At 38.9% G+C, this 18428-nt stretch overlaps 1 long non-coding RNA gene across 1 annotated transcript in view; it reads right to left on the bottom strand.

The window, feature by feature from the left end:
- Positions 1-3968, bottom strand: part of LOC121486498 — a 41986-nt gene extending 38018 nt beyond the window's left edge. Inside the window, exons 1-2 of the long non-coding RNA XR_005986648.1 lie at positions 3890-3968; positions 3603-3702 (exon numbers count right to left, since the gene is read on the bottom strand). This is a non-coding gene — a long non-coding RNA (uncharacterized LOC121486498). The remainder of the gene's footprint in view (positions 1-3602; positions 3703-3889) is intronic.
- Positions 3969-18428: the final 14460 nt, after the last annotated feature.

Raw genomic sequence — 18428 nt, 5'->3', positions numbered from 1 at the left:
TGACACCAGAAGATCCCTGTCAGCATCTTCTTATCTAGCGTCTGCCTCCCTGACAGATTGGAAAAGTCCCACAGTACAGAGTTTTTGTGTCATGGTGGCTGGCCATGGCCTAGAAGGGAAAGCTGATCCTTAGGTGAAGACATCTGAGGGGGTGCTTTTTCCCTTCCCTCGTCTGGCTCAGAGCAAGGAAGACAGATTAATAGGGATTTCTCTTTCTAAAATCTTACTCAGACTTTCCTTTTAGGCAAATCTGCCAAAGATATTATTATTGCTACTTTTTGTTACATAAAAGCTAGAATTGAGATATTCCAGATTTAACTTAAATGATTAAATTTTTATATTTCAGCACCCTCCTCCCTGAGAAAAAGTGATAGCTGAACTATAGTTGTAATATCCCCCTCCAAAGTGCAGATTTTAATGTAAATTAGGGGAAAACCTCCTTAGAGAACACAGTCAAAAATAGAATGGGTTGCCTTTAGAGGGAAAGAAGTCTTCACTTCTTCAGGAAGAATCTGAGCCCTAATAAATTATTAGAGAATAGCCATGAATCAGGTGTTTTGTGTGTGTGTGTGTGTGTGTGTGTGTATGTCTGTTCAGAGAAAAAGAGAAATAAGTATGGCAAAATGTTAGCAATTATTGAATCTAAGTGAAAAATATATGTATGCTTCTTATTCTTTCACTCCTCTGTATGTTTGAAATTTTCATAATAAAACATTGGGAAAAATGTTACTCAATCTTGTGGACTTAACCTGAGCACTCCCAGTCAAATTATTACATTATATGATCAGTGCTGTCTTATGTTCTTTTCTCACCAAATATATTATAGGCATGTCTTCATACGAATCAATTTATGTTTACGTTCTAGTTTAAAGTAGTCCTTTGTTTTGCTTTGAATTTTTAAACCAGTCATCATTAGTCCTTGAAATATTAGGTAGTTTCCATTTGTTGTTATTTTAAATAAAGTAGCCATGAGCATCTTACTTAACACGTCTTTGCTTCCATGTGATTACATCCTTAAATAATTCCTCAAAGTAGGGCAGCCCCAGTGGCGCAGCGGTTTGGCGCCGCCTGTAGCCTGGGGTGTGATCCTGGAGACCTGGGATTGAGTCCCACATCGGGCTCCCGGCGTGGAGCCTGCTTCTCCCTCTGTGTCTCTGCCCCTCTCTCTGTATCTATGAATAAAAAAGTAAAATCTTTCTTTAAAAAAAAAATAATATTTCCTCAAAGTAGAAATATAAGGACTGGGGAGTACATGTATTTTACATTTTGAAACAATGGTTGCAAGCTTGTTCTTCATTGATTTGTACCAAGGTATATTCCCCTACAGTGTACTGATAGGGCCACTAGCCTCAGTTTGCTAAACATTGGTTATTAGAAATTCTTAAAATATTTTCCATGATAAAATGGTAAGCATTCTTTTAATTTGCATTTATTTCATCATTGATGAGTTATACCTTATTTCATATTTTTAATGGCCATGTGTATAATTTCTTCTGTTTTTCTCCAGAAGTGTCCACTATTTCCTTATTGACTTTATACCTCCTTTATCATGCCTCTTATATAGAAAGCTTAGTGCTCTTTGTCATTCAAATTTGTTTACTGTGCTTTCTTTTATTTTTTTAAAGATTTACTTATTTATTTATTTATTTATTTATTTATTTATTTATTTGAATGAGCAGGGGGAGGGGCAGATGGAGAGGGAGGGGCAGAGAATCTCAAGCAGACTCTGTGCTGAGCATGGAGCCCAACCTGGGGCTCAGTCTCAGGACCCTGAGATCATGACCTAAGCTGAAACCAAGAGTTAGACACAACCAACTGAGCCACCCAGGCAGCTCTATTTATCGTGCTTCTTTTTTTGTTTTCTTTTAAATGTAACTGTGTAACAGAAGTTGTTTTTTTTTTAAGATTTTATTTATTTATTCATGAGAGATACCGAGAGGCAGAGACACAGGCAGAGGGAGAAGCAGGCTCCATGCAGGAAGCCCGATGTGGGACTCCATCCCGGGACTCCAGGATCACGCCCTGGGCCAAAGGCAGACACTCAACCACTGAGCCACCCAGGCATCCCTTATCGTAGTTCTATCATGAAAATATTTTCATGCAACCAACTTGCAATTTTTTTTCAATTTTCCTTTAGATGTTGGCTTTAGATGTCATTTTTAGAAAGTTTTTCCTATTCCTTGATTATGAAACTCTTCCTCAAATCTTCAACTATCATTATGCTTTTTACATTTAAATTATAATTGCTCTGAAATTTAATTTGACATAATGTTTTGTTTTGTTCTGGTTTTCTCCAGACATGGAGAATAAGTCTTTTTCCTTCAGGGTTCCATGTCTCTCCTAATGTCGTTCACTGATACTTCAGGATTATTAATTCTGTGCCCTAATTCCATCTGCTCTCTACTCCTAAACGGACTTTCACTCTACTCCTGAACTACTTGCCAATATGGCCATTTGAATTCATAAAGTACTCCTGACACAAATATTCATGCAATGATACTTAGGACATTCATACAAATTCCTCAAGTTCTGAAAAATCATTTCAAAACCATCCAAGTCTCCGTAAAGTATCAGCTTTCCTGCCACCCCGCTGGCAGGAAATGGTCTAAGTGTCTCAGCTCATTTAAGAAGCAACTTAAGTAAAAGGTAACACTTCTAGCTGTCTAAGAGTTTATCAAAGTCTCCTGTTCACAGAAAAGGACTGAATTTTCTCTTGTGCTGCTGCCACTTTACTTGATCCACACAGGTGACAAGTCAGAGTGTAGCATTTTCCTTACAAAGACGTTTCCTGTGTCTTCTGATCACAGACCTGACATTAGAAAGACAGTGAAACCTAAAGCCAATGGTGAAGAAAAGGAATCTGTCCCACTGTATTATCAAAAATTGGTCTCCTTTTCTCATTCAGGTTTATCCATAAAGGTTTTCTAATCACTTGGTGACAGCTCTACATCTGGAGCCTCTGTGTAGTTTGACAGAACTGAGGTGAGAGAAGGCATATTTCTGTTCCTACAGAATAAAATTCTGTATAAATAAAAGGAAGGCCCTTTCCCTTTTTTCCGTAGAATAGTCAGTGAGGTACTATGAAAGGTAGACTTTCATGAATCAAGCAGAATAAACTGAATGTGTTGGCTATTTCCAAATCACAATGGCTCCATATTCTCTCTCATCTGAAAGCCAATAGCCTCTGCTTTGTATCAACGAATTTGTTTTCTTTTGAACTAACTACTGTAGGCTTCAGGTTAAGAAATTGCTCTGTGAGTATTAATCACAATTTTATTTCATGTCTTCCAAGCAGGTTATAACGTGTCCCTCCAACAATACTATCCCATCTCTCCCCCAGAAATTCCTTCAGGGAAACTGGCATCATCTTTCCATTTGTTAGTCTTTTGTTGTATTTTCTCCCCGTCACTGGAAGAAGGATGAAGTCATCTAGCTGAACAGGTTTATTTCTTCTTAATTAAGAAAAAAAAAATAAGCCAGAGGAGGCTTATTTTTTTCTGGAGGATCACTGTGAGCTGTGATGATTTACCGGTCTGTTATTGAGTATGTCACCTACGAAACTAATGCAGAAGGCACTAGAAATGTTGCCACAATCCACTCACCTGTTTGGTGATGGAAGCAAGTAGAAGGATTGTGAAACTTTAAGTGCTTAGTTTCTATGATCCAGTTGCATTCATGGAGTCACCATTTGCACCAGGGTCCCTGGAGGATAGGAAAGTTAGCATAAAGTAGGGTATCTCGTGATATAGTTTTTGAAGTGTAAGCTGTAAGCAGGTCTCCTGCAAGCTGTGCACCTGAACTGCTTTTTTGTGTTTGGTATCCACCTAAACAGTGTCAGTCAGACCATACTGAAGATTGGCAGTGATACAGAAGACAGGAGGTACCATACCTTTTGAAAAACTATGATTTAGCCATGTGGAATCCACCCCGTCTCCGATAGGGAACTTGCAAGCTTTGGCAGGTCTTCCCGTGCTGGTCTGCCAGCCTCCACACATTATATTTTGAAAGCACTTCCTCCAACTGCCGCTGAGTTGGCAGGGTGGACCTCCTGTGGATCAGTTTTTCCATTCTCTCAGTCCTGCTCAGGCACGGTGTTCTGTTGTCTGTCAACTTTCTATTCTAGACCAGGCCCTGCCCTTGGCCTGCTAGAAACCTGGGAGCTGTTGGAAAAGGGAGAGCGCTGTTAATGGTACATACTGTACAGTCAGACATCTGAATCTTCTTCACCTCTCCAACCACATACCATTGGCTTTAGACCAGCAGTATAAGCAGGAGCAGAGCAGGGGATGTGATAATTTGGTTTGTTTAAACCAGATTCTTTTACTGAATGTTCACTGATCTCCTTATACATCTTGAACACATTTGATTGTAGCCAGAATCCCTTTTGGTCCTCATTAAGCCCAGGGATTATCTCTCTAGACCCAGTCCAGAGCTATCAGTGACATCTCATGAGATGTCCTTTTGATACATCCCAGCAGAAGAATATTATTTTAGTCACCTTCTAAATAAAAAGCAAACTCAACAGTTGCTTGTTGAGCACAGGCTCTTTGCCCAGCACCACCTAAAATACTCAAGATGGCACAAATGTGGATAAGGCATGATCCCTGCTCTGGAGGTACTTAAATTCTGTTAAGAAGGGAAGTCCACAACCAGAGCCACGAGAGAAAAAACTAGTAATGAATTAAATAGTATGATATAGTTCTTAGTAATATGGATGATAGGAATGCCAAGAAAGAAAAGATATGAGTGAAATGGAAGTGTTGGGAGCATACTTCATGAGGGAGGTTGACCTCAGAAGATGAATTGATAGTACTTTGCTTTGTAGAGAAAGTCAGGAAGTAGGAAAACTGAATGCACCATAATGAAATGCTTTGATGTTTTCAAAGGACAATTGAATAGGAAGTATCTTTTGCCAAGGAATACACTTATAATGATAAAAAAAAAAAAGTTACTATTTAATGAAGAGCTTACTATGCAAGCAGTACATTGTATAATGTCATATATGACATAGTGTATAATGGCATTTAATCTACACAATAAACCCTGTTGCCATTATTATAGCCTCATTTGAAAGATAATGAAACTGAAGTTTGAAGTAACTAAGTAGTTTGTTCAATAACACAGTAGGCAAGAGTGCTAAGAACACAGGCCTTCTGACTTCCAGAACCAAGATCTAGACCAACTTCACCCAGACCTCATGCTGTATTATGATCACCCACAAAGGACAATGCTTGAACCCTGTGAAAAAAAAAAAAAAAAGACCAGTCAGAGCCCATATTGTTTAAGATTCCTAAAACTTCCATCCTTAAATAATACTAGTTTGGAGAACCACAGTAGCAAAATCTACCTAAAGAGAACCCAAACTCATCTCGTCACGAGATTTTCATAGTGAATGGGCTATAGGACCCTACTGGTGAAGAACATGGATGCTGAGGCCTTTGGAGTTATAGTGCTTCTCACTATAGTCCAGAGCAGTCCCAGAATTTACAACATAGCCTTGTGTTATTGGCAATCAAGAAAATTCCTTGAGTTGTGTAGGAACAACACCTACATAAGTCCCCACAAAGACCTTACAGATTCCTTAGTCTGTCTTAGAACCGATGCAAATATTTCAGGCCTGCCTACTTATGATTAGGCCCAATCTGGACCTCTCACACTGTTCTACTGTGGGGAAGAGCTCCTGGATCACCAATACCTTGTCTATCTTTGACATAAACTTCAGCAAAGCCCACCATGGATCCATGGGTCTTCTCTTAATGGCCAAGTCTTAGTAATTTATTTATTTATTCAACAACTATTTATTGAGTGCCTGCTATGTGATAATCTCTGTTCTGCCAAGTGGTATCAGAAAAGGAGTCTTTCTTCTTTTTTCTCCTTTTGTCCTTCCTCATAGGAGTAGTGAGATATGTTGCCTAACCTAATATCATTAAAGTTATGTTGCGAAAGGTGCTCAGTATTACTGAGAAAAGACTGTTGGTTTCCAGGAGTTGCAATCTATCAACTACAGGGCTATTTCTTAATTTTCCTAGAAATAAAACAAAAGTGAGTCCCATTGGCTTTGGAAATAGCTTGTGGGGGCAGGACAGAGCGAGGAATGATGGCAGAGGTTTATAAAAGAAAGGTGGGGAGTTGGGGGAACAGACAAAGAGGAGCCTTCCAGAGCCCATCTGTTCTTGTTATCTATTGCTACATAAAAAGTTGCCCCAAACCTTTGTGACTTAAAACAACAATAACCATTTATCATCTCCCAGGGTTTCTGTAGATAAGGAATTCACAATGCTCATGGTGTCTGCACCTCAACTGGGAGACTAAAATGCCAGTCAGGGACTGGAAAACACCATTATGTGGCTTTCCCAAGTGGCCTGGGTTTCCTCACAACATGATGGCTGCGATCCATAGACAAGCATCCCGAGAGAGCGTGACACATACAGAGAGAGGAGAGAGAGAGAGAGAGAGAGAGAGAGAGAGAGAGAGGCAAGACTGTGTCTTGTTTATAACCTAGCTTCAGACATCACAAAGTATCTATTCTGCCATACTTGATAGAACCTAGATTCAAGTTAAGGACCTAGGACTCACTTCTTGGTAAGGGAAGAAAAGTCATATTTCAAGAAGAGCTCATGAAACTGGACAAACATATTTATATGGCCACCTTTACAAAATACAATCTACCGTATCAGCTATGGCTGAATCTGAGTGGACCACGAGATGATCAGTATGCACAGTAACCAGATGTTTTTGCAATCTCCCCTAAACCATGAGAATGTTGGGCATCTCTTGGTGGGAGAGTATCCCTACATGCCTTTCCACATATTGTGGAATGGTGCTATTGTGCTGGATCATTCTATTATCAATAACACCAACCTGGAAACAAAAGTTGCCAGAATCTTCTTCCCTGGGTGGCCCAAGGTCAAAAGAGAAACTTGTGTGAGATTTAGTAGGTGGAAGTAAGGCAGTAGGCATTACTCTCTGAAAGCCATTGTAATGGGATATACTGAGGGGCAGAGTTGCCCAGCGGGCTCCACCCCGTCTTTGTCCTGCTCCACTATGCATCCATCAATTCTTCCTCTGCTAACCCTGTGGACCGAAGGTAGCCTCATGCCTACCACTAGATGCTTGGCTACAGACCCAGAGAGGCAATAGTAGCTGTACCTACCAGCAGCTTTCCACAGACATCAGACAAGTTTCTGTTCTGATTCCTGCTTCAGTGGGCAGGCATGCTTAGCTTCTCAGATGTTCCTCACACCTTCACTTCTTCATCTGTGAAAGTGCTTTAAGAGGAAGAATTGGGGGACTCCTGGGTGGCTCGGTGGTTGAGCATCTGCCTTTGGCTCTGGGATGATCCCGGAGTCCTGATATAAAGTCCCACACTGGGCTCCCCTCGAGGAGCTTACTTCTCTCTCTGCCTGGGTCTCTGCCTCTCTCTCTGTATCTGTCATGAATAAATAAATAAAATCTTTAAATTAAAAAAAAAAAGAAGGATTGGCCACTCTTTTCTCAACCTCCAACTTCTTTATGAAGTTCACTCCCTCAGCTACTCTCAGTTTTTTTAGTCTAATTCCTATGGTAAATCTCTGATTTGATAACATTCATGGTGGCTCTGCTTCTCTGGGTGAACCCTGACTAGCAGAGCTCCATACAGAAAATTCATGGAAGCATCTGGATCAGTGATATTGGCAGACCCACTTCCTGCCGGTTTAGACAATGTGAACACTGGGGCACAGCAAAGGCTTTTTCAAGCAATTGTGTGTGTCTATGTTATATAAAGGACCAGGCCAAGTAGTGGAGTATCTGCTGTCTGTCTTAGCCTTAAAGACAAGTCATAGGCAGAAAATATCCAACATAGATTGAAAATAAAGATGTGTTAGAATTGTGTTCTCATGTATTCTTGCCCCCCTCAAAGCTAAGTACTTATATTAACATTGCAGGATGGGGAAATAATGGAGAAATTGAGCAGAATTGTGTGCATGATTCTTCTTTTTCCTTTTAATAATAAATTAATTCCAATATTTAAATTAAATTAAAACCAATATTTATTAGGAAACTCTTTTGCCCACCTCTGGCTAACTTTTGTCAAAGTTGAGCAAGGGGGATGAACAAAATATGAATCCTGTTCTCTAAGAACTTACAATCTAGTAGACAAATGTCTCAAATGTACATTTCTTTAATGAAAGAAGATTTTTTAAAAATTGCTATGAGAAAAGTTCAAATGTAGGTAAACAGCAGTTTAGAACAAAAGAGATTGCTTCTGGTATGTTTCTTTCATATTTGAACAGAGCCATGGAAATCTAATAATATGTTATTCATTCAACAAATACTTTATTCATTTAAATGTTTTACTCCAGGTCCTTTTACACCAACACATAATCATACCTTACATAAATGCATGAAGCTGTGACTTGGAAACCAGAACCTTTGTTTAGAGAAAGAGGTGTCAGAAAACTAAGTAAGTGAAGGCAAGGTGGTGTCCATCCTAGTAAACCGCCCTTTGGAGAAGCCATCAAGGTGTTACACCTCTGAGATTCCTAATAGTCACAGGTAGAGAGAAGTCGTTCCCTCTCTCCCTCTCTCTCTTTCTACCTCTCTCTTTATCTCTCTTTTTTATTAAAAAAAAAAATGCCTTCATTCTGGGGCTTGAGGCCCTATGAAGCTAGGAAAATAAAGACTCATGAGGAAAGGAAGTATTTCTTGGCAACAGACTAATCTACAACAACATTGCACTCATCACCAGTGAGTCTTGAAGGTCACAAAACCACACCTTAGTTCACACAGCCATCTTATACCCAAGTGGAACAAGACACTGCAGACCTTGAGGAAATAACTTGCCTAACAAAACACGGCCAACAGTGAGTGTCTGTTAGAAAGCACTTCCTTTGTAAGACGGAGACAACAGAAACAGAGCCGCTTCTGTTCCAAGGCCAGGAGCCTTTTGTGAGAGGACATGCTCACTTTGGGGTTTTTTTGGTTTGCTTTTTTGTTTGTTTGCTTGCTTTGTTTTGTTTTTTGTTTGTTTTGTTTTGTTTTGTTTTTGCCTCTCCAACTTGGCTCCACTTCTGCAGGCTGAACCTGCTTGATCTCTGCCAGCAGCAAGAGCTGGTCCTCTCCAGGCACCCCCTGAGCACTCTGTATCATGGCTCCCTCCTTATAGTAATGTAGCAAGTTTCTACTACCTTCTCAGACTTCAACTAGGACCACACAGACTTACATCCTAGTCCTTCTTCTGTAGAAGTAGAACTGTTCTTCTTCAAGTAAAGTGAAAACTCTTAACATGTCAAAACAAAGCCTGTCTTAGACTTCCTGAGAGAATGAGTAGAGAACTTAAGGAGCAAGATCAGTGACAATGAAGTTGTTTTTCTAGCCTTGCCAGAGCTGGCAAGAGAAGTGAAGAGCCTTTCATACAACTCTGCCTCAGGTCTTCTCCCCAAAACCATCATTTGACAGAATTGTCCTATCAACAATGGGCTGAGTGCAGGTGGCATTTATTAAATGAAACTATCTTAGAGGCAGTCCTGTCAGAAGAATTAGAACAAAATAAGGTCAAAGACAAATGACAAGTGCTCAAGCACACTGCCATTTATGTCCTTCTGATGCCCTCCAAGTCACTATATGCTCTGAAGCAACTAACATCAAAACCAGAGTATCATCTTGACTCCTTTGTTAACTGAATGCATTAGAAATCCAGGCCTGTAACAGTATATATTCCAAAAAGATAAATTAAATGAAAAATCAGTTTAAAATTTCCTTATGTATGTAAAGAATCACATATTGATTTTATATGACCAGGAATTAGACAGAAGAAGAGGAGATATTCATAGGCAAGAGAAATAGTTCTCAACCGGGAGCAATTTTGCCACATACACCCCCTCCCCAGGTATATCTGGCAAGATCTGTAGACATTTTTGCTCATCACAAACTGGGAGGGACAGGGTTGCTCCTGAAATCTAGCGAACAGAAGCCAAGGATGCTTCTAGACATCCTATAAAGCACAAGACAGCCCTCTTCCCCTAACAAATAATTATCTGGCCCAAAATGCCAAGAGTTCTGAAATGGAGAAATCCTGGAGTAGAGCCACCAAAAATTATATTATTTTCAGCAATCATGAATTTTAAAATATAGTTTAACAGTTCTAATCTAATACTTTGAGCCTCTCATCATCATCGCAAAGCCCTTGTTCTAACCATTGTACTGACAGATAATATATGAAAGACAACATTGAAATACAAAACTATGCTTACAAATAAGATAAGCATCTTTGTGAAGCAGAGCCAGACAGCAGTGTGAGTTGGAGAGTCTACCAGACCCTGGATACAGGTGCAGGCAGTGGCAGCCAGGAGTTTGGTCACTATACACAATAAAGAAGGTGGAAAATGCAGCAAGTTTCACTGCATAAAAGCACGTTGTGAAAATAAGTTGAGAAAAGCTGTTACATACAGCTCAGCTCTGTGATGCTATGGCTTGTAGGAAGCTAGATCCCAAAAGACACAGGAAACATATACAGACTCTTAACTAGGACTCAAGTCTAGCCACACAGTGTTTAAGAATCTATGATATCCTTAATATCACCATGGGACAGGAACCTGAGCCATCAACTTATGACCTGGTTCTGTGTTTAGGGCTAAGGAACCACAGACAATGACTGTAAAAGCACTAGACAGCATAGGGTAGGAGACAAAAAATCTGTACATCAATTCCAAAACACATGCAAAAAATTAACACTGAGAAAATAACTTTAAAAAAAGTAAAACATAAATTCACTCAGAATTAGTGGTCCTCAATTGGGGATGATTTTGTCAATCAGGGGACATTTGGCAATGGCTAGAGATATTTTTGATTATTGTCTCAACTGGTAGGGGTAGAGGTGCTACTGGCATCTTGTACATAGAAGCCAGGGGTGCTACTGCACATCTTACAGTGCACAGGACAACCCAGAACAAAGAATGGTCTGGCCCAAAATGCCAATAGAAAAATCTACTGTAGAAGAAACATACATTAATGAAAATTTATAAAGTCCTCAAAGAGGTCATTGAGGCAATAACATCCATTTTTAAAAATGGGAAGTTTTGAAACAAGTTCAAAGAAATGGAATGAGTGTATTAAAATCTTAGAAATGAAAAATATCAAGATTTAAAAATTCAAAAGTCTACACAACATAGAAAATTAACAAATTAGTGTAAAGTGTAATATAAAAGTAGTACTGAAAAATTCACCAAAATTCCAAAAAGCAGGATGGAAATAATTTTTTTAGCAGATGAAGAAGTAGATAAAGGACAGGAAGGAGAGATTAAGAGTCTCCAGCTTCTAACAGTAATTCCAGGAAGGATGTTAAAGGCAATGGTGCCAATGCAATATTCATTTTTTTTAAAGATTTATTTATTATTCATGATAGACATAGAGAGAGAGAGAGAGGCAGAGACACAGGAGGAGGGAGAAGCAGGCTCCATGCCGGGAGCCTGATGTGGGACTTGATCCCGGGACTCCAGGATCACACCCTGGACCAAAGGCAGGTGCTAAACCGCTGAGCCACCCAGGGATCCCCGTGCAATATTCAAAGATAGAATGGATAAAATAGTTTACAAGGAAGGCTATGGGCACTGATTAAGAGAGCCCTCTAAGTACAAATAGGATGAACAAAGATAAATCTGCATTGAGATACATCAGAGTAAATCAGCACAATATTAACATGCAAAGAGAAAACTTGTAGGAACTGCCAAAGAAAAAGAGAGATCACCTAAAAAGTTACGACTATCAACATTTTTAAAGTATTTTTATTGTCATTAGATTTTGCATTGGTGGCAATAGATGCCAGAAAATAATGGAATGATAGCTTCTAAAACCTTAGGAAGAATAAATTTAAACCTAAAATTCTATATTCAGCCAAGCTATCTTTCAAAAGTATGAAAAAAATAAAAATACTTTCAGACATAAGAATACATATAGACTCAATGTAGACAAGAAGCAAAGATGTGTGTAGATAGCCTTACATGTAGAGTTGTCTATAATCATGAATGCATATATAACAAACATATATATGCATATGTATGGATGTGTACATATAAATATAAATTTTAGCTTCTAAACCAGGATAGGAACAAAAAAAGGGAGAATGTATAAGACTCTATCGTTTTAGTCTTTAGAAAAGACGTTATCATTTTATTTTATTTTATTTTTTTTTTTTTTTTTTTTTTTTTTTTTTTTAGACGTTATCATTTTAGAAAGACAATGTGGCACACATATACAATGGAATATTATTCAACCATAAAAAAGAATAAAATCTTGCCATGTGCAAAACATGGATGGATCTCAAGGATACAATGCTAAGTAAAATAAGTCAGTCAGAGAAAGACAAATACCATATGATTTCACTCATACGTGGGATTTAAGAAACAAACAGAAAGAGGAAAAAGGACACAAACCAAAAACACGGACTCTTAACTATAGAGAACAAACAAATGATTACCAGGGGGCAGATGGGTGAAATAGGTGAAGAGGATTAAGAGAACACTTATCAGGGCAGCCCCGGTGGCTCAGCGGTGTAGCACGGCCTTCGGCCCAGGGCCTGATCCCACCAGGATCAAGTCCCACATCGGGCTCCCTGCATGGAGCCTGCTTCTCCTTCTGCCTGTGTCTCTGCCTCTGTGTGTGTGTGTGTGTGTATCTCATGAATAAATAAATAAAATCTTAAAAAAAAAAAAAGAGTACACTTATTATGAGCACCGAGCAATGTATATAATTGTTGAATCACTATATTGTATACCGGTATACCTGTATATATTGAAACTAATATAACAGTATATGTTAATTATACTGGAATTTTAAAAATAAATTAATTTTAAACAATTTTAAACTATCATTTTGAACGAAAGAGCAAGAAGGAGCAAAGAGAAAGGGTAATAACCAGATAACACAAGTAAGATAGTAGAAACAAGTCCAAATATACCAATAATTATAATAAATGTAAATAGATTAAACAATAAAAGTACACAGAAAGTTTGGAAATAAAGGACTAGAAAAGATGTATCATGAGACTATTAATCAAAAGAAAGCTCATGTTTCAAATGAGTAAATGTAAATGTTTTGGGAAAAAATAATAAGGAAATGTTGGGCACTAAATAATAAACAAGGAACTTTCCACTGTTACAACAATAAATATATATGCATCTAATAATTAGTCCTCAAGTTTATAAAGCTAAAACAAAGAGAATAATAAAGAGAGCTAAACAAAGTGATAGTGAGAGATTTTAAAGCATCTCTATCAGAAACAGATCGATCAGGAAAAAATTGAGATTTAGGAAATCCAAACAACGTAATATTGCAAGTTTAATCTAAGAGACATAAAGAGAATCCTGCACCTTGCAAAAACATTTTTATTCATGCTTAAAACATTTTTTGAAAAAAATCTATATTTTATTAATCTAAAGAAGTACATGCCAAATCTTTTTTATTTGCTAGTCATTACTAGATAGAAGAGTTCTTGAGAAGAGAAGAAGAGCTGGGGGAAAACAGAGATAAAAGAAATATATTTTAGTTTATTTAGTAGATAAATGCCTGAGAGTCTAATATGTTGCATACTCCAAATTAGTTTCAAAAAAAAAAAAACTTCCAAAGTGCTTACCACCCAACCCACTGCCACACACAGTCTCGATCCATTCTCCCAGATGCTTCTCAAGTTCCTTCTCCAAACAAAAAGCAGAGATCACTTTTGAAATTTCTCTCCTAATAAGCAGGTAATTCTTTTAAGTATATTTGGAGTACTATTATTTTAAGCTACAGAAAGCTTATCAGGGACAAAGGAGTAAGAATTTCATTAAAGTGTTAATTGATTTATTGAGCCTATTCAGCTAATCATTATTAGTGATTTTAGATTTTACTTAATTGCAAGAACTCAGAGTGGGAGTAGACACACGATTTTAAATCCTTTTTCCCATCTCAAAACCCACAAAACCAAGAACCTGCTCCAAAAATATCTATGGGGCTAAAGGACAGGGGGAAAAGAAATAAGAGGCTTTCATCTTCTCTCAAGGCAGCAGCAGGGTAAAGAGCACCCTGACACGAATCTGACTCCACCATTTGTTAGTACACAACCTCTAGCAAGTTCTTAACCTCTCTGAACATCAATTTCCTCTTAGTGAAATAGAGATGATGATGCATCATAACGCTAGTCTTCCGAGATTGTGGTAATGAGAAAATGACATAAGGTCCAAATGTGTAGCCCAGGCCTAATGCGTAATAAATACTCAATCCCTGTTAGATCTCAATCTCTCATCCTGAAACAGTGTGCGGAGAACTCCCAAACACACTAAAGACTGTTCCTTTCCTTAAAGACCCACGCCTAATCCTGAGAGCTGGCCCCACCCATTCCTGAGTTGGTGACATCAACTCCATGACCACTTCACTGTTTCCATACTGGGAAATTGGCAACTTCAATTCAGGAATAAAGAGTCTGTATTGGGTAGCAATACCTATCAGGATAAAGTATTAAGAGAATTTCATGGATGCAATAGGAGCATATACAGACAAAAATCAGAGCTCCATAACCCTGGGATTATGGAGGGAAAGATGCTATTTTTGTTCCATTCTCAGTGTTTAATATTACTGGGAAATGAATACACTAGAAGAAACAACTTTCTGATTGAAAGAAGATCTAAGGAGAGATCCAACCATACTGTTATTTACAAAATGGTGTAAAATCCTAAAATCCTGCTAGATGAAAAAAAAACCCACAGAATGTAAAATATTATTATAGCTTTTAGAATTTTCAAATAACAATGCCTTAGATTCAAAATAGTAGCTTATAATTTAGTCTATTTCAATTTACAATCTTCAGCAAAATATCCCTATAATAAGAACATTCAGCTACATTTGGAAAGGCAAAAACTGACCACAAATAGAAGGTAGAATTTGGTTTTGACTTTATATGCCATGAAAGCTACATCTACTTAGCTAATAGGAGGTGCCAGGCTTTGTAACTGTTTTTCCTGTTTGTTTGTTGGTTTGTTTTTTCTTATCTTTTGAAAGCTTCCAAACTAGATATTTGCTTTCACTTTCATGTTTAGCAAGAAAATATTTCCCAGCTCTTGCTCCCAACCCAGTGTTTAAGCAGCTGCCACTCTGAATCGACAGTCCCCAAAATCCTGGAACCAGTGTGCAATGAGACATTGGCCCTCACATCAAACTTATGTGTGAATTATAGCAAGATGCCCTCTGCCCCAGCTTTCTTTTGATGTAACACTTCTAAACTTTCCACTTCAGTAATGAGGTGTCCTATAAGAGAAGCCTTTACACAGAAACCTGGCTTCATTTCCACCTTCCAAATCTCAAGCAAGATCACATAGCCCATGCTCACCCAGAATTATGCAGGGAAGGGAATTCTGAGAAACGTAGTTCAAGTTTAGCTAAATCAACAGAATACAAACCCACTCCATTCTGCTGTGAAATGGATGCCTTGCGCCTTCAGTTCCAAGTGGAGCCTTGAGCCAATGCGTCTGAGAGGAAGACTCTAAGTCATATATGGTGCCTTAGTTGCAAGTTCTTGGGCTATGCAGTTCCTCTAGCTTACTGGAGAGGCACAGTAGAAGGAGATCGGAAAAGAGGCTGAGCCAGCCAACACATAATATCTGCTGTAGTAAACATTTATTGCATCTTTACTATGTGGTATGTGCTATACTTAATATTGATATGTATCATCATTATAACTTATAAGGAATAGTCTTTCATGATTGTGGAGGCTGAGGAGTCCTACAATCTGCCATCTCCAACCTGGAGATGCAGGAAAGCCCCTGGTGTTGTTCAAAGGCCTAAGAGCTTGAGAGCTAGAGAGCTGATGGTATGGATTTCAGCCAGAGACTAACAGCCTAAGAATCAAGAGCACGGAGGGCAGAAGAAAATAACGTCCCAACTCAACCAATCAGGCAGAGAGCGAATTCAACCTTCCTCTGGCTTTTTGTTCATTTCAGGACCTCGGTGGATTTGTCGATACCCACCACAATGGGGATGGCCATCTGCTCTACTGGACTCACCAATTGAAATGCTAATCTCTTCTGGGGACACCCTCGCAGACACTCGCAGAAATAATATTTAATCAGTCCTGGGCAATCCGTGGCCCAGTCAATCTCACACATAAAATTAACCATCAGAGAGGAGCAAGTGCCAATTAGCAGACCCAGATGGGCTTCCCATGAACCAACCCTCCCTTCCCTCTTTTCATAATTTTCCATTTCCCTGGCTCTCCTGAGCCCCTCTCTCTCCTGTCCCTAGTCTCTCATTCTCCCTTTCAAATGCCAGGTCACCACTTTACAATCAAAGTTGAGTCCCAGCTCCTACTGGACTCATTTCCCTATTGCAATAATATATTACAGCTCAAAATCTGTCTTTACCACTTTAATTAGTACCCAGCTTTGTTTATCTTTGGCAATACTAAAGTACTAAAATAAAATGGCTTTCAAAGCCACCAACTTAAAAAGTTAAATTATTCTGACTGTACAAGAAAACCTATGAAGAAGAAAGGAAAAGACAAAGGAGAAGGAAAAGAAAAGCCATGCTGGGTATTTTGATAATAAATCAATTGACTAACACCATTAAATTTATCATGGATATTTTGATGCTAATAAATGTGAATCTGTTTGAGTTGCTCTGGAATGGAGAATACTAACATTGCCTCAGCAGTGAATACAGAAGACCACTGCCAACCTTCCTTCCTCTATTTGGCCCTTCAACAGATTTTATTGAGTACCTAGTATGTCAAGAACCAAGTAAGAGGACAGAATAACCTGGCAGCCAAAAATAAGATAGAAATCAGAATTTAAGCCTGATTAAAGAAAATGAAAAACAAAAAACAAAAGAGGATCATGCATAATTTATTGTCTATTATCATATCTTACATTTCCTGAGGACCTGCTAAGTATTGGTCCTGTGCTACACGCAAACTTATATTATGGAAGACGTGCCCATCCCCAGATCATTTTAGCAAATGAAATTATTCCAGCCTCTGACCGCTCACCTCTTGTATTTCTTCACTTAGTTTCATATTCTATTTTTTTTTTCTCTCTTACCAAGAAAAAAAAAACCTGGTATCATTCTGATAAAGACTTGGATTAATTCAAATTCACCTAAGTTGAGAGACCCCACTAGCATTGCCATCAGACTTGAAAGGGCTGGACCCCATCTGGATTATAATTTTCTAAGGCACACCTGAATTGTGTGTCCCTCCAAGTCTCCTCCTCAATTCTCCCCTCCCATATCAGCATTCTCAGTCCTAAATGTGTGCAACATTTTACATAGACTGTTGACTATGGTTTGGACTGAGGCTCGTACTCCCTCCAGACTGCCAGAGGGATATTGTAAAAGAACTCCTGAACCAATTTGAGACTCTTCATTACTGAAAACAGTCTAGATATCTTGTTTTACTCCCAGGAAAGGTCACATGAGATAGTCTATGTGAGAAAGCTTTTTAAACACTATACAATACTCTATAAATGCTCAAGTTTATATTTCCCCACCAACCTACCCTGAACCAGGCTAGCACATGGTTCAGGACTGAAATGGTCCTCAACTAGACTCCAAGTGACAGGAAGTTGAGAGACTGATAAACTTTTTTATTGTGGCCTACAACTGTAAGAAGTCTTTTTTTTTTTCTTTTTTTTTTGCACAAGTGCCAACTCAATAAAAACGAAATTTGTACAGGCCACAAAAAAATTGTTAAAGGAATGAAGAGATTTTCTACAGGCCCCACCACCAGTTAGTCCAGAACAGGAGCTAGAATCAATCCATTTCATTTAAGGTAACCTTTTCTGATGGGAGCTGAGGAGAGGAAAATGAATGATCTCAGTCCTCCATCCTCCACAGTTAGCTCCCTTATGGCTACAGAATCTTCGTTCTCCTTGGTTGGATCATGCTCCTGGGAAAGACACCATGGCCACCTGTTTCTTAGAATGACCAGCTGGACCCAGGCCTGTTGGAGAGAGCTGTGCAACTCTCCTGTGATTTCTGATGCCAGGGGTCATGCTGGGTCACAGTGCAGCCCTGTCCTGTGGGATCCTTCACTCCTGAGACTGCACCTCTGACTGCCACCCTGAAGACCAGCAATTCTTCAAGGTAACTCTTCTGGTTGCCCTGGAAATTTTCTCCCCTATTCCTTTTCTTTGCAGTACTTGAAGAGCATTGGTTTGAGGCATAAAACTAGAGGGCCACTTGCCCAGGTTGCTGGATGCTTCTGAGTTAACTGAAGTTTTTAAACCCAAACACACAAAATCTCATCGTAAAATCCAACACAGAGGTCAGCAATCCTTATTGTTTCGACCCTTGCTGTCACGATAGTAGGGTAATATGACGCAGGCCACAGGAAAAAGCTTTGCAGCATCACTACTCACCTGTCTAATGGGGAAGCATCCCGTTGGCAACCTCTTTCATCAAAATATTTGAATTTGTCCTCCCAA

The sequence above is a fragment of the Vulpes lagopus genome, chromosome 3 (genome assembly GCF_018345385.1).
Source record: "Vulpes lagopus strain Blue_001 chromosome 3, ASM1834538v1, whole genome shotgun sequence".
NCBI classification, from domain to species: Eukaryota; Metazoa; Chordata; class Mammalia; order Carnivora; family Canidae; genus Vulpes; species Vulpes lagopus.
Note: the sequence above shows the minus strand (reverse complement) of the source record. Positions and strands in the feature narration are given on the sequence as shown.